General features: G+C 51.3%; 1 protein-coding gene across 1 annotated transcript in view; it reads right to left on the bottom strand.

Annotated features, from left to right (window-relative positions):
- The window catches only part of LOC137834166 (uncharacterized), an 85,483-nt gene that overhangs the window by 67,074 nt on the left and 867 nt on the right, over positions 1-17,542 (bottom strand). The window lies entirely within an intron of this gene.

The raw sequence follows: 17,542 nt of genomic DNA on the forward strand, positions 1-17,542 counted from the left end.
TGTTTTCCTACTCAAAGGAAGTCCAAACTAATGCCTCGAGGGGATGGACCTTTCCAAGTCCTCAAGAGGATTAATGACAATGCTATGAGTTAGATATGCCTGATACATTCTTAGGTAGTCATACTTTTAATGTCAGCGATCTAACTCCTTTTTCTGTAGGTCTCCAGAATTCGTGGTCGAATTCTCTCCAACTCGGGGAGTATGATGGAGATCAAGCCCAAGAGGACATGGAGGCCAATCAACAAGATCAAGAGGAGGTGGAGGTACAAATAGAAGACGCCCATGGAGGTCAAAGTCCACCTCAAAGGATTACAAGAAGCATGTTCAAAGCTTTGGGAGCAAGAGGACATTTATTTTCTCTTTTTGTAATTTCTTTAGTTGAAGGTGCTTAGAGGGAAACATTAGAAACCTCTTTTGTTTTAGCATCTTTTAGGCTTTAGTTAGGAGCTTTAGGGGGGTGTATTAGTAGATAGGTGTAGGAGTAGAATAGGAGGTGCCAAAGTGAAGGAAAGAGTCACACCTTCCTTATGCTTGGAATAGGCGCCGATTTTGAATAGTTTTTAGGAGGGAATTTTGAATTCTCTTAGCTTTATTTTTCAGCACCTTAGGCTACAAATAGAGGTGCTCTCCTTGTAAAATTGAGATTGGAATTAATCTAAGAAAACTCTACTCAAATTTTGAGTGACCTTTGGAGAGCTTTTGGAGCCTTCTTCTCTAGTCTTATCTTGATGGATCAATGGAGTCCTCAAGTGGCGGCATCACTCTCATCTAGGAGCATTCCACACTTCTAGTGGCGAGATCATCCATCCTCCTTTCATCTTCATGAGCATTCTCTTCTCCTTCCTTTCTTCTTCTTCAATTGTTCATGTTGCTTTGTGTTCTTGAGTTTTTTAGTTTCGGTTTTTCTATTTTCCAGCACTATGTTCTGTTTTGTTCTTAATTTTGTTCGGTTCATATGATTAATTGCTTAATTCTGTTCGGTCATTCCATCTTTCATTCTCTTTGTTGATTCAATTTGACAATATTTGGTTCATCCAAATGAGTTTGGGATTTGGTACTAATTTTGGTGAGTTCTTGTCTTAGAACAATGATCCAACTCTAAGAAAAGTGCCTCTATATTTTCCAGCTCAAGGTGATTCCTAAGAATGTCAAGAATCTTGTTCTATGTGGCTATTAGAATCACATCAGAAGGCCTCAGGTCCCGATAACCCGGGGCAGCGATAAAGAGAAGGAAAAGGTGGCTTCAAGGCCATAGTGATAGCACCAGTGTAGGGCAGCCTGACTCCTGAAGTACCCCTGCCGCCCCAGAGACGCCTTTGGGACAGATACGACTCAAGAGGAAGCTCACGCCCAGGGTAGCCGGGTGCAGGGTACGAGAGGAAAGCAGATACGCTCTCAAAGTAAATGACTAGATGATTGGGGGCATGAGTTGGCACCCAAAAAGTCACCCCTAGCGCAGTAGCACTCCCAAGCTGGAGGACTCACACGTAGAAACGTCCCCAGATGGGCAGAAACGCCCCCAGATGGGGTCACGACGTCGTGAGGCCCTCCACGTGTACGACAGCCATGTCAGAATAGAAACACCCTTTAGCCAGGTGCCAGGTAATTAAAGTCATTCAATACAGTTTCCGTTTCGAGCGTTCAAGTACTATAATGGCTCCCAAGCGTTTCAACGTCTTAAATGCGCTATGTTTTCTAATTAGATACGCTGATTGAGTGCGTTACATTTGTAATTAAAGGCACTTTAAGGCGCTTTAAATGCTTGGGTAGTTTAAATAGCGCTGAGAATGTTTGAAACGGGGTTCGAACTTTTGGCGAATTTACCATAACTCTCTAGTTGCTTGCTCGTGCCTTGTGGTTACGTACAAGAGACTGGGGAATGATCTTTGCCTGAGGGAGAACACACACACACCTTACACAGTTCTTTTTAGCACCTTCAGAGTGCCATACGCGGTGCTCAGAGACGGAGGTGCACAGTTTTGGTGTTTCTTACTGGCTGACTTGAGTGTCGGAGTGCAAACGGCCGCTAGGGCGCCTCTTTGTCCTCTTTTTTGCAGGAGTCCACAGGTGACCAGTGGGGAGAAGTCCCTAGCTAACGGTTGAGGTCGTGCACGAAGACGTCCCAGTCAACTGAACGGAACAGCATATATATATATATATATATATATATATATATATATATATATAATCTTCTAACTTATCTGCTGCGCAATCAACTAGTTTAACTAACATAATTGGCAAAACTTGCTCAACTGCGTGAACTCAGCAATACTTGAGCTTAACCCTCCACGTACCGCTTTTAACTCGAGCAAATTGTTAACCTTATAACAAACTTGGCAAACTGTTAACTCAAAGTAAATTTGAGCAATTATCAACTCTTCGGCGATGACATTCAATAAAACTTGTGAACTTAAGGCAACAAACCTTAACATAAAATCACTTACTAGGCAGCAGGTTTTGACTCAAACTAGTATTAAAATACAGTTTACCTGATCTGCCAAGTGAAGTGCCCCCTACTTCTGTCATCGCCAGGAACTCTTCTGATCTGGCACTCGCCGCACAACCCCTTCACTGTCTCAACCTTCACGCCATTGGGTTCTGGCGACGTTATCTTTCTTCTTTGCATAACTTGATCATTGTTCCCTCATCTGGGGGTAGAGGCGCCTTTCGGATCCTTGTCTACCTCTCTTCGAACCTACCTCAGTTATCCTTTATCTTCTTCCACCCTTCACGCCGTACCTGAACTCGTTCAAGACGAGAAGGATTTTATCTATCTTCACACCGCTCGCAAGCGTGGAAGCTTTATCTGGCCTTACTGGGTCAATATTGATGTTTCTCTTAAAGGGGGAAAAGGCGTTTTCCATCGACCTTCCCTTCCCGCCGTTTAAGGTCACGAACATCCCTGACTTTTCAGTTTCATCTTGCCTGAACTCACTCGGAGGTGAGAAGGACTTTCTCTGGTGCCTCAACTTGCCCGGGGTGTACATCTCCTCCCCCCTGGATGCACTGAGGACTTCTAAACTGGTGCCTCAACTTTGCCCCAGGAATTACATCTCCTCTCTCGCTGGAGGCACTGAGGACTTTTAATCTTGCCTTTATCTGCTTGTGCAGAGAGGTCTTTCAATCTGTTCTTGCCTGCACTCGCTCAAAGGCGAGGAGGACTTCTTCTATTCTCGCCTGCACTCGCTCAAAGGCGAGGAGGACTTCTTTTGTTCTCACCTGCACTCGCTCAAAGGCGAGGAGGACTTCTTCTGTTCTCGCCTGCACTCGCTCAAAGGCGAGGAGGACTTTTTCTTGCCTGCACTAGCTCAAAGTCGAGGAGGAATTTTTCTTGCCTGCACTCGCTCAAAGTCGAGGAGGACTTTTTCTTGCCTGCACTCGCTCAAAGTCGAGGAGGACTTTTTCTTGCCTGCACTCGCTCAAAGTCGAGGAGGACTTTTTCTTGCCTGCACTCGCTCAAAGTCGAGGAGGATTTTTTCTTTCCTGCACTCGCTCAAAGTCGAGGAGGAATTTTTCTTGCCTACACTCGCTCAAAGGCGAGGAGGTCCTTTTCTCTTTCTCGCCTGCACTCGCTCAAAGGCGAGGAGGTCTTTTTCTCTTTCTCGCCTGCACTCGCTCAAAGGCGAGGAGGTCTTTTTCTTGCCTGCACTCGCTCAAAGGCGAGGAGGACTTTTTCTCTTCTTGCCTCAAGACGCACGAGAGCGTTGAGGTCTTTAATCATCACTGGTGCCTCCTGTACCGTCCCGTATCAGGGCGTTGATTAAGTCAAGGTCAAAGTCAACGACTGGAGAGTCAAAGTCAACTCAAGGTGTCGCCCAGGTGTAGAGACGCCAAGAGGACAAGGCGTCGTCAAGGCAAGGCATCGCCTGGGTGGAGGCGTTGCCAAGGCAAGGCGTCGCCCGGGTAGAGGCGTCGCCCAACCAGGGCATCGCCAGATCAAACAGTGTAAAAGCAAGGCAATCACGGTGTGGTTCCCCGATACCCATGGGTAGGAAAGACCATGGAGGGAGCGACGTCGTGGGAAAGCCTCAGGTCCCGATATCTCGGGAAAGTGATAAAGAGAAGGAAAAGGTGGCTTCAAGGTCATAGTGATAGTACCAGTGAAGGGCAGCCTGACTCGCGAAGTACCCCTGCTGCCCCAGAGACGCCTGCGGGACAGATACGACCCAAGAGGAAGGTCACGCCCAGGATAACCGGGTGGAGGGTGTGAGAGGAAGGCAGATACGCTCTCAGAGTAAGTGGCTAGATACTTGGGGGCATGAGTTGGCACCCAAAAAGCCACCCCTAGCGCAGTAGCACTCCCAGGCAGGAGGACCCACACGTAAAAACGTCCTCAGATGGGCAGAAACGCCCCCAGATGGGGTCATGGCGTCGTGAGGCCCTCCACGTGTACAACAGCCATGCCAGAATGGAAGCACCCTCTAGTCAGGTGCCAGGTAATTAAAGATATTCAATACAGTTTCCCTTTCGAGCATTCTGGTACTATTAGGGCTCCCAAGCGTTTCAACGTCTTAAATGCGCTACATTTCGTAATTAAGCGCTTTAAAGAGTGCGTTACGATAGAGATTAAAAGCGCTTTAAGGCGCTTTAAATGCTGGGCAGTTTAAATAGCGCGGAGAATGTCGGGAAAAGGGTTGGAACCTTTGGCAAACTTACGAGAAACTCTTTGGTTGCTTGCCCGTGCTTTAAGGTTACGTACAAGTGACTGGAGAATATTTTTGCCTAAACGAGAGAATACACATACAGATACACAGTTCTTTGACCACCTTCAGAGTGCCATACGCGGTGCTCAGATACGTGGGTGGACAGTTTTTTTTGGTGTTTCTTGCTGGCTGACTTGAGCGTCGGAGTGCAAACGGCCGCTATGGCGCCTCTTTGTCCTCTTTTTTGCAGGAATTCACAGGCAAACAGTGGGAAGGAGTCCTTAGCTGACGGTTGAGGTCGCGCACGAAGACGTCCCGGTCAACCGGACGGAACATTTGGCGCCCACCGTGGGGAATGGTTCTCCGTCTCGTCCTGTCCAGGCCGCCTTCGATCGTTTCTCAGGCCCTGGCGCAACTCCTCATTCACACGGTGGAGCTCTTCGTTGCGCTCATGCGAGGCGTCAAGATCTGCCTGCATGCGCTCCTGCTCCATCTTCGAATCCGCCATGTCCAGCTGCAGCCCCCTCATTATTTCCAGGACCTGCTGCATGGATAGGTCTGCTGGGGCTGCACGCGCTGCTCTTCGTCTGGTGGGGGCCATTGTCACTCCAACTTCCTTCACCGTTACTGTAGCTTGGTAAATTTTCCTCGAACTTGCGATGGGACTGATGTTTTATATCGAGCCCCACGGTGGGCGCCAAATGTTCCGTCCTGTTGACCGGGGGAGTTTTCCACTCCTTTCTCGCAGGAGATCCTAGATGCAGCGATCCCGAACACGTTCGCGGGACCCAAGGTAATCTTCACTGGGATGGAGGACCCAGAGACGCACCTCGCTGCATTTCACACACAGATGGTCCTGATAGGCGGTTCTGATGCCGCCAAGTGCAAGCTCTTCATGAGCACCCTGACCGGGATGGCTATGGACTGGTTCATTAGCCTCCCCGAGGGCCATATCACATCTTTCCGCCAGTTGTCGCGGTTATTCAGAGAACAGTATTTGGCCAACAAGGCCCCGCCGCCGGTCTCTTACGACCTGTTTGACGTGAAGCAGTATCAGGGGGAGACCTTGAAGGAGTATATCAATCGCTTTGGGGCCCAGGTTGTGAAGGTTGGTACAACAGAGGAGCCTATGATCGTGTACGCATTTGTGAAAGGCGTATGCCCCGGGCCCTTTGGAGAATCCATTATCCGCAATCGCCCTAGGACTTTCGCTGAATTACGGCGTAGGGCGGTAGAGCATATCGCTTCGGAAGGAGAGGTATGTGTGAAGTGCACCAGCGCCGTGTCCTCACGCCCGAGGGGACCGGTGCGAGTTCAACCCGTCAGAGTCAATGAGACCACGACGGGAAGAAAGAAGCCAGAGGCGAGACGCCCCTACGAAGCCAGAAAGCCCCAGCCCCGGGGCTCCGCAGGAGGCGAACGCCCTGCCAGAGAAAGAGCAAGACCGGCGAAGTACAACTTCGTAGTTGAGTTGAAGGATTTGATCGCCGTGCCCAACATAGCCGAGAGGCTGAGGCGACCGGCGAAGACCGACAAGGTGTTAGGGCCCCGCAAAGACTCTTGGTGCGAATTTCACGAGGTTTTCGGGCACCAAATTGATAATTGCCTGTCGTTGGGCTACCAGCTAGATGAGCTGGTGAGGACTGGGTTTTTGAAAGAGTATGTCGCAGAGTCCACCACGACCGCCACCCTGCCGCCGCCGGCAGATGAGCCAGCACATGAGATGCCTGTGCTTGGCGAGGTCCACACCATTGCTGGAGGTTTTTCCGGCGGAGGACCCACCGCCTCCCAGCGGAAGAAATACGCGAGGGGGGTGAATTCAATCGAAGAGAGGCTCTCGGGGGAGCCCTAGGAGTCAGATATTGTGTTCACAAGAAGAGACCTCCGAGATGTGGTGCCTCATGACAACGATCCCGTTGTCATCTCAGTCGTCACGGCCGGAAGGAAGGTCCACAGAGTGCTTGTTGATCAAGGAAGCTCGGCGGACGTCATGTTTCTGTCGACCTTTAATAAGTTACGGTTGTCCCCCGATCTGCTGAGTCCCTATACGGGATGCTTGTATGGGTTTGGGGATAACCAGATAGAGGTCCGGGGGTACCTGGAGTTGAGGACTACGTTCACAGACGGAGAGGCCTCCCGTACAGAGAGCATTCGGTACCTCGTCGTGAACGCCAATTCTGCATACAATATTTTGCTGGGCAGACCAGCGTTAAACCGTCTGAGTGCAGTATCCTCCACCCGTCACATGAAGATGAAGCTACCGGACCTCAGTGGCCGGGTGATAGTCATCAGATCAGACCAGGAGGAGGCGAGGAAATGCTACGAAAACAGCCTGAAGACGAAGAGAGGCGTTTTCATGGTGTACGAACGTCCGCCGAGCGCGGACGCCACGATGATTGAGGCGACGCCCGCTGGACTGACGTCTGAAGAGGCCATAGCAGAAAGGGCGATGCCCGAAGCAGATGTGCCAATGGAGGAGGCGCCCGTAGAAGAGGCGGTGCCCGCCGAAGAAGCGGCGCCCGTAGAAGAAGCGGCGCCCGTCGAGGATGATAGTAGGGAGCAACCTGCAGCTAACGCCCTAGAAAGGGAGATTGGCGGCAAAGCTTTCAAGTTAGGAAGTTCGCTAAGTCCAGAGGAACAGGAAGGGGTGGCAGAAGTGATTTCGCGCCACCTGGATGCCTTCGCATGGTCCGCCTCGGATATGCCGGGCATCGACCCCGATTTCCTGTGTCACCACCTCAGCATGGACGCCACGGTCCGCCCCGTGCGTCAGAGAAGGAGGAAGTTCAATGAGGAGCGACAACAGGTGGTGAAAGACGAAACGCATAAGCTGCTGAGTGCTGGCCACATTAGGGAGAGATTCAGTACCCTGAGTGGCTCGCCAACGTCGTCTTGGTGAAAAAGGCGAGCGGAAAGTGGAGAATGTGCGTTGACCTCACGGACCTGAACAGGGCGTGCCCAAAGGATTCCTATCCGTTGCCCAGCATCGACGCCTTAGTGGACAGCGCGTCCGGCAGCAAGGTGTTAAGCTTCCTGGACGCCTTCTCAGGGTACAACCAAATCAAGATGCACCCAAGAGACGAGAGCAAGACTGCGTTCATGACTGAAACATGCAGTTATTGCTATAAGGTGATGCCCTTCGGGCTCAAAAATGCGGGCGCCGCGTACCAGAGGTTAATGGACAAGGTCCTGGCGCCAATGCTTGGGAGGAACGTATACGCTTATGTAGACGACATGGTGGTGGCGTCGCAGAACAGGGTGCAGCACATGGCAGACTTGGAGGAGTTGTTCAACACAATATCCAAATACCGCCTCAAGTTGAACCCCGAGAAGTGTGTTTTCGGGGTAGAGGCCGGTAAATTCTTGGGTTTTCTGCTCACCGAGAGGGGGATAGAGGCGAACCCCGACAAATGTGCGGCTATTATCGCCATGCGGAGTCCGACATCGGTAAAGGAGGTGCAACAGTTGACAGGGCGGATGGCGGTGCTCTCGAGGTTTGTTTCCGCCGGAGGAGAAAAGGGGCACCCGTACTTCCAGTGCCTCAAGAGAAACAGTCGCTTTGCATGGACTGAGGAATGTGAAGCGGCTTTCGTTAAGCTGAAGGAGTACCTGGCGACGCCTCCGGTTCTCTGCAAGCCGGTAACGGGCGTGCCCCTCCGTTTGTATTTTACTGTAACGGAGCGGGCCATCAGTTCTGTATTGGTCCAAGAGCAGGACCAGAGTCAGAAGCCCATCTACTTTGTAAGCAAGGCCTTACAGGGGGCTGAGACAAGGTACCAAGCACTGGAGAAGGCGGCGCTGGCGGTAGTGTTCTCGGCTAGGAGGCTCCGTCATTACTTCCACAGTTTTACGGTGGTGGTGATGACCAACCTCCCTATACAGAAGGTGCTGCAGAAACCCGATGTGGCAGGAAGAATGGTACGTTGGGCAGTGGAACTGTCAGAATTCGACATACAGTACGAGCCTAGAGGATCCATCAAAGGGTAGGTGTACGCGGATTTTGTAGCAGAACTTTCGCCCGGAGGTGAGCAAGAGGTGGAAGCGAGTTCACAGTGGCTGCTCTCGGTTGATGGCTCCTCAAACCAACAAGGGAGTGGTGCGGGAATAGTGCTGGAAGGACCTGACGGCATACTGATTGAGCAGGCCTTGCGTTTTGCCTTCAAGGCAAGTAACAATCAAGCAGAATATGAAGCCCTGATTGCAGGAATGCTCTTGGCCAAGGAGATGGGCGCACAGAACCTCCTAGTGAAGAGCGACTCCCAGTTGATTACGGGGCAGGTGTCGGGTGAGTTCCAGGCGAAGGACCCACAGATGGTGGCGTATCTAAAATACGTCCAGTTGTTGAGAGGGGCGTTCAACGCTCTTGAGTTAATACACGTCCCGAGGGAGCAGAATGCCAGAGCTGACCTGCTCGCAAAGCTGGCCAGCTCAGGCAAGGGGGGTAGACAGAGGACAGTGATCCAGGAGACTCTCAAAGCTCCGCGTCGATTCGTGGAAGACAACAGGGTGGATGTCCTCCAGATTTATGCATCAAGGGGAAGGCCGAGGAGTCACTCCTCTTTGACCCAAGATACGCAGAGGGCGCCCCGCATCAGTATATACGCGGGTGTGTCTGAGGAAGAGCAGATGCAGGTCTGTGTCCTGTCCAAGGGAGACACCTGGATGACGCCCTATAAACGATACCTGGCGGATGGGGCTCTTCCAGTGGACCCTGAAGAGGGTAAGAAAATCAAAAGAAATGCCGCAAGATATACTTTGGTGGATGGGGTGCTGTTCAGGCACGGTTTCACTCACCCTATCCTAACATGCGTCAGTGGCGATGAGCGCACCAGGATAATGGCGGAGCTACACGAAGGCATCTGCGGAAGCCATGTAGGAGGAAGGTCCTTAGCCTCCAAGGTAATACGCGCAGGTTTCTTCTGGCCAACAGTGAAAGAGGATTGCGCACGGCACGCCCAGCGGTGTAAGTAATGCCAAAAGCACGCCGACTGGCACAAGGCGCCGCCAGAAGAGTTGCGGTCCATATACAGCCCGTGGCCTTTCCACACATGGGGAATTGACATCCTGGGCCCTTTCCCACTGGCAATCAGGCAGATGAAGTATCTGATCGTCACCATCGAATACTTCACTAAGTGGATAGAGGCAGAGCCCGTGGCGCAAATCACTGCGCATAAGGTACAGCATTTTGTGTGGAGAAACATCGTGTGTCGCTTTGGCGTACCCAGGCGCCTGATATCTGACAACGGGACCCAGTTCGCCAGTCAACAGTTGAGAAATCTGTGCGCTGAAGTGGGAATCAAGCAAGTGTTCGCGTCGGTTGAACACCCCCAGACCAATGGACAGGTAGAGTCAGCAAACAGAGTTCTGCTGAGGGGGTTAAAAAGAAGGTTAGAAAAGGCCAAAGGGGCGTGGGCGGAAGAGGTGCCAAGGATTGTATGGGCATACCACACCACGCCCCAATCCTCTACTATGGAGACGCCTTTCAGTTTGGTGTACGGGTCGGACGCGATGATTCCAGTAGAAATACATGAAAGCTCACCGCGTTTTCAAAACTTTGTGGTGGAGGAATCTAATGAGGAGAGACGGGTAAACCTGGATCTACTAGAAGAGGCCAGGGAAGAAGCTAGAATAAAAGCTGAAGCGATGAAGAGAAGAGTGGAGCGGCAATATAGCTCTAAAGTAAAGCCGCGACAGTTTCAGGTGGGCGACCTAGTGATGAGGAAAGCTCACCCATACGTGTTGGAGAATAAGCTGTCTCCCAAGTGGACCGGGCCCTTCAGAGTTACTGAGGCTAAGGGCAACGGTTCGTACAACCTGGAGACTTTAGATGGAGGCCCTATCCCGCGCAGTTGGAATGCAGCCAACTTAAAATTTTATTTCAGTTGACTTATTAATGTGATGCGCTGCCTAGGCCATGGTGTCGCCAAGGAAGAAGGCGTCGCCTAGGTCTTGGCGTCGCCCAGAAAGAAGGCGTCGCCGAAACAAAAGCATGCATCGTTGGCAGAACGAGACGAAAGGAAGTCGCGCGGTATATGAAGCATATGCAAAGTAAAGTGGCGTTGTAAAGAATTATGATATTGAAAAGTTGTTGTTACAAGCAATGTTCGGTACAAACGGAGCAAACGCTACAAATCATGCAAAAACACAAACAAGCCATTTCTCAGCGCTCATCAGAGTCATCACTGGAGGAAGGCGAAGCCCCTTTCCCAGCCCGCAGCGCTTGAGTAAGTTGTGTCCTCTTTTCTTGGCTTATTTTCGAACCTGCACAAAGGGAACAGATGTATTAGAGACACCGTGAAGAAAGGCAGGCACAATTAGAAAGTAACGAAGGCCGAAGTTGCCTAAGGCAGTGGTTCTCACATATGTACTTCTCAAGAGTCCTAGCGTTGAACTCCAAGCTGATCAGCGTAGTAGAGTCAAAGCCTCCCGCCTCAGCAAGAATCCGACAAGCTATTTAATCACTTGGAGCCAGATTCTTGAGGGGTTTGGCTTTGAGGACCTTTTCCTCTCTCACCCAGTACAGCGGAAACCCATCCAGAGCGTCGGGAACAAGGTCAGTACGACAGATCTTGAAGAACCGGCCTTTCCACCCGGTGAACGAGCTCTGGAAGGGTGTGAAGAGAACCCTCCCGGGCACATTACTGAGAGTTACCCATAGGTTGTGTCTCTGTCTCTTCACCTCAAAGAAGTGAAGAAAGAGGTCAACCGAGGGTGCACAACCCAGAAACCCGAAGAGAACGTCGAAGGCTTTGACAAAGGCCCAGCTGTTGGGGTATAACTGGGCCGGAGCAACGTTGATCTCCGTCAGCAGTTCCTTCTCGAACCAGGAGAAGGGTAAGCGCACCCCGATGGTCTTGAACACCACCTGGTAAAAGTAAAAGAAAGGGACCCCGTCGTTGGCCCGTTCGTCTCCACACACTGGCTCCCCCAGAGTGCAAGGGAGCACAGCGATGTCGTCATCGTGCCTCCTTGCGAAGGCCCGTTGGTCATAAGAACATAACTCCCCTTTGTGTTCCCGTACGACCCTGGTGGAGAGCAAGCATGAACACTCATCAAGAAGTTCACTCGAGGCCCAAGGGTACAAGTCTTTGGGACGGACCCTGGAGGAAGCATCGTGAGAAGACATTCTTTAACAAGATCAGGATGGCTAGAAATGCAAGAGTTGAGAGAAGGAAGGGTGCAAGAAGGAAGGGTACAAGAAGAAAGAACGTAAGTAGGTTATGAAGAGTGAGAAAATGATGAGGATAGTTCCAGAGTTTGAAGAGTTAAATAAAGCGGTTAGAGCGCCAAACGACGTGAATGGATGCACCGCACGATTGATACACGTGGCAGAAGATGAAAGGATGACGCTGGCACCACTGGTTTAAATCAGAAAACGTCGTATCAACAGAATATCCAGTGGTACGATGCGCCGTCGAAAGTGAGCCAGGGGTACAGCAGGAGTCAGAAAATGGAATGACTAGATACCCCATCAACCATACCAGCAGCGCCACGTGGATCAAGTCGAATGATAGAAGGTCCCATCAGCTATACAAGGAGCGCCACGTGGATGGCACAGGCAAAGCCTTGGGCTCTTCGCTGTTATCAGGCGTTGACCAAGGCAAGAATTAAGGTCAATGTCGAAGTAAAGGTAACGCTCGAGGCGTTGCCAGGAAGGACGTAAAGGGCGACGACAGCGCGAGATGTCGCGGGCGTCGCCAACCCAAATACCGACTGGCGTCACCTCCCTGATACCCACAGGTAGGAAAGACTGTGGAGGGAGAAGAAATCAAAGAAAGGCAAAGTTAGTCACAGGCGTTACCTCCCCGATACCCACAGGTAGGAAAGACTGTGGAGGGAGATGAGATCGCCAAACGCCAGCGAATTGCTGGCAGGGCGTTCCCCGATACCTATGGGAAGGAAAGACCATGGAGGGAACAGACCCTCTCCAGAGCGCTCAGCGTTTTAGACACCCGGGGACGATACGGTGCTGCTGTTAGCAGGCCTCTCCTTAGGCGTGGGCGCCGGGCGTTACGGATCAGAGAAAGGGCCTTTCGGTATCAGAGACGTCCCGTGGACGATACGGCGCCACTTGGTGAGCCTCTCCATGGGCGTGAGGGTTGGCGGGCGACCTTACCCGATCATACCAAACCGCCCAACGAAGTGTAAGAAATGGGCAGAACACAGATAAAATAATTGAAGCGTGTGAAGGGAAAAGATGAGAATGAGATCGCATAGGCAGAATCGTATGTGACAAAGAAATAAAGACAGGGCGTAGCCAGATCAAACAGTGTAAAAGTAAGGCAATCACGGTATGGTTCCCCGATACCCATGGGTAGGAAAGACCATGGAGGGAGCGACGCCGTGGGAAAGCCTCATGACCCGATATCTCGGGAAAGTGATAAAGAGAAAAAAGAGGTGGCTTCAAGGCCATAGTGATGACCTCAGGGTAGGGCAGCCTGACTCGTGAAGTACCCCTGCCACCCTAGAGACGCTTTCGGGACAGATACGACCCAAGAGGAAGGTCACGCCCAGGGTAAGCGGGTGCAGGGTACGAGAGAAAGGCAGATACGCTCTCAAAGTAAGTGGCTAGATACTTGGGGGCATGAGTTCGCACCCAAAAAGTCACCCCTAGCGCAGTAGCACTCCCAAGCAGGAGGACTCACACGTTGAGACGTCCCCAGATGGGCAGAAACGCCCCCAGATGGGGTCATGGCGTCGTGAGGCCCTCCACGTGTACGACAGCCATGCCGGAATAGAAACACCCCCTAGTCAGGTGCCAGGTAATTAAAGATATTCAATACAGTTTCCCTTTCGAGCATTCAGGTACTATTATGGCTCCCGAGCTTTTCAACGTCTTAAATGCGCTATGTTCCGTAATTAAGCGCTTTAATGAGTGCGTTACGTTTGAGATTAAAAGCGCTTTAAGGCGCTTTAAATGCTGGGGCAGTTTAAATAGCGCTGGGAATGTCGGAAAAAGGGTTGGAACCTTTGGCAAATTTATGAGAAACTCTCTGGTTGCTTGCCCGTGCTTTAAGGTTACGTACAAGTGACTGGAGAATATTTTTGCCTGAAGGAGACAACACACATACATATACACAATTCTTTTACCACCTTCAGAGTGCCACACGCGGTGCTCAGATACGTGGGTGGACAGTTGTTTGGTGTTTCTTGCTGGCTGACTTGAGCGTCGGAGTGCACACGGCCGCTAGGGCACCTCTTTGTCCCCTTTTTTGCAGGAATCCGCGGGCAACCAGCGGGAAGGAGACCCCAGCTAACGGTTGAGGTCGTGCACGAAGACGTCCCGGTCAACCGAACGGAACAATCACGTACGAGTGATAATGTCTTTTTCCTAAAACTTTCGAAACAACAAGCATGCAATCTCAGAAACTTTAAACTTTGAAAACTCTTCTTTATTGGGTGGCCTCATTAAAAACCCTCCTTAGGGAAAAAAGAGTGCCCCCTTCAAACTGTTTTAACAGAAAGCATGTAAATCTCTTCATGTTCGTTTTTACTTACAAAGCTTTAACTGTAATACAACTTGAGATGTGTGGCGTCAAGTGCGAGGAATCGCCCCTCCTTCTAACGTCTCCAAGCGGTAGGCGCCATTCCCGAGCACCGCGGTTATTCTGAACGGTCCCGTCCACTTAGGCGATAACTTGTTCTGCATCTCATACTGGTGGGCCTTCCTCATCACCAGATCGCCACTTCTAAACTGCCTTGACATTACCTTAGAGTTGTACCTTCGCTCAACTCTTCTCTTTACTGCTTCGGCCTTCACTCTCGCCTCCTCCCTGACCTCATTCAGCAAATCCAGATTCATTCTTCTTTCTTCGTTCGAGTCTTCCGCCACAAAGTTCTGGAATCTCGGCGAGCTTTCCTGGATTTCGACTGGAATCATCGCATCACATCCATAAACCAAACTAAAGGGGGTCTCGTGGGTTCCTGACTGCTCAGTGGTATGGTATGCCCAAACTATGCGGGGTACCTCTTCAGCCCACGATCCCTTAGCTTTCTCTAATCTTCTCTTTAAACCTCTCAGCAACACCCGATTGGCAGACTCCACTTGGCCATTCGTCTATGGGTGCTCGACGGATGCAAACACCTGTTGTATCCCCACCTCTTCGCACAACTTTTTCAAGAGGTGACTTGCAAATTGAGTCCCATTGTCTGACACCAGGCGTTTAGGCACACCAAACCGGCACACTATGTTCTTCCATACAAAGCTCTCGATCTTGTGTGCGGTGATCTGGGCCACTGGCTCCGCTTCGATCCACTTGGTGAAGTATTCAATCGCCACTACCAAGTACTTCATCTGCCTGATTGCCAATGGGAAGGGTCCCAGAATGTCAATTCCCCAAGTATCAAACGGCCAGGGGCTGTAAATCGACTTCAGCTCTTCTGGGGGTGCCTTGTGCCAATCGGCGTGCTGCTGGCATTGCTTGCAACGCTGGGCGTATCTCTTGCAATCTTCTCTCATCGTGGGCCAGTAATAGCCTGCACGGATAGTCCTTGTCGCCAGCGATCGACCTCCAATGTGGTTCCCACAAATTCCCTCATGGAGCTCAGCCATAATCCTCGTGCACTTCTCTCCGTGTATACATACAAGAAGAGGGTGTGTGAATCCAAACCTGTACAGCTCGTCGTCAATAAGGGTAAACTTGCTGGAGCTCTTCTTTATTTTTCTGGCCTCAGTTGAGTCAACTGAAAGCACACCATCCGCTAAATAACGTTGGTAAGGCGTTATCCACGTGTCTGGCTCGTGGACAGCGCAAACCTGCATCGATCTTGCCCCTTCCGTTGGGCGCGCTCTGACCCTCGACGCCCTCAGAGTTTCTTGCGTTAGGGATCTATGACTTCTCGCCAGTCTTCCCATTGATCTACAAACGTGGAGAACTTGGTGGCTTGCCACGAATGCTCGAGGCGCTTTCAAAGTTTCTTGAATGACAGTCCTCTGCCTGCCCCCCTTGCCCGAACTGGCGAGCTTGGCTAGCAAGTCAGCTCGGGCATTCTGTTCTCTTGGCACGTGCACCACTTCAAATGAAGCGAAAGATCTTCTTAGCTCTCGCCCCCATTTCCTTAGCCAGCAGGATTCCAGCGATCAAAGCCTCATACTCTGCTTGGTTGTTGATTGCTTTGAAAGCGAACCTCAATGACTGCTCTATCAACACTCCGTTGGGCCCTTCCAAAATGACCCCAGCCCCGCTGCCCAGTTGGTTGGACGACCCATCAACAGAGAGTACCCAGCGAAAGTCACCCTCGGTGTTCTGTGCCACCTCGGAGGGCAACTCGACCACGAAATCGGCGAAGACTTGCCTTTTGATCGATCCCCGGGGTTCATACTTGATGTCGAACTCCGAAAGCTCGACCGCCTACTTCACCATCCTTCCAGCCACATCGGGCTTCTTCAAAACCTTCTGGATTGGCAGATCAGTCATCACCAGTACCGTGAAGCTCTGGAAGTAATGGCGCAATCTCCTCGCCGAGAATACAACCGCCAATGCTGCCTTTTCTAGGGCCTGGTACCTTACCTCCGGGCCTTGTAGCACCTTGCTAACGAAATATATAGGCCTTTGGATTTGGTCCTGATCCTGCACTAGCACTGCGCTGATCGCCCTCTCAGTTATGGCAAAGTACAGCCTGAGGGGTGTTATGTCTTGGGGCTTGCACAGAACTGGAGGGCTCGCCAAATATTCCTTGAGCTTTACGAAGGCCTCCTCACACTCCTTTGTCCAAACAAATCTGTTGTTCCTCTTCAAACATTGGAAGTATGGGTGGCCCTTCTCTCCGCTTGCCGATACGAATCGAGACAGGGCGGCCATCGGCCGCGTGAGTTGCTGCACCTCCTTCACATTGGCGGGGCTCCTCATTGCCAAAATGGCGGCGCAATTCTCGGGGTTAGCCTCAATTCCCCTCTCTGACAGGAGAAACCCCAGAAATTTCCTTGCTTCTACACCAAAAACGCACTTTTCAGGATTCAGTTTTAGCTTGTACCTGGCTATTGTGATGAACAACTCTTCCAAGTCTGTGACGTGCTTGTCTTTCTCCAGGGACGTCACGACCATGTCGTCGACGTATGCCTGCACATTTTTTCTGAGCATGGGTGCGAGCACCTTGTCCATCAGCCTTTGGTATGTGGCCCCTGCATTCTTCAACCCGAAGGGCATTACCTTGTAACAATAACATGACCTTTCCGTCATGAAGGCGGTCTTCTCTTCGTCCATGGGGTGCATTTTGATTTGGTTGTACCCCGAGAAGGCATCCAGAAAACTGAGCAGCTTGCACCCTGATGCACTGTCTACTAGGGCGTCTATGCTTGGCAAAGGGTAAGAGTCCTTCGAGCAGGCCTTGTTTAGGTCTGTAAAGTCAATGCACATCCGCCATTTTCCGCTGCTCTTCTTGACCAGGACAACGTTAGCGAGCCATTCTGGATATTGGATCTCCCTGATGTGGCCCGCTGCAAGTAGTTTCTGCGTCTCTTCTTTGATCGCCTGTCTCTTCTCCTCATTGAATTTTCTTCTTCTTTGGCGGATGGGTTCGACTTGGGGGTCCATTGCCAAACGATGGCACAAGAAATCGGGGTCGATCCCCGGCATATCTGAAGCAGCCCACGCAAACGCATCCAAGTGTCTACTTATTACCTCGGCGATATGGTCTTGCGTCTTGCTATCCAGGGTTCTTCCCAACTTAAACACCTTACCGCTGATCTCCTTCTCGAGCCATTCCTCGACTGGCTGAGGTTTCCTCTCGCTAGCGATCAGCGCCCTCGAGATACCGGTTTCTCTGGCGGTCTCCGAGCAGTTTCTCTCTGACCTCACCTCTACATTCCCCATCGGCACATCGCCCTCGGCGACCACCTCTAACGCCGCATCCGAAACTCGCCGGGGTTCGCGCTCCGGCTCCACGCCAGGGGGAGGCGT

This window comes from Phaseolus vulgaris, chromosome 5 (genome assembly GCF_000499845.2).
Source record: "Phaseolus vulgaris cultivar G19833 chromosome 5, P. vulgaris v2.0, whole genome shotgun sequence".
Lineage (NCBI taxonomy): Eukaryota > Viridiplantae > Streptophyta > Magnoliopsida > Fabales > Fabaceae > Phaseolus > Phaseolus vulgaris.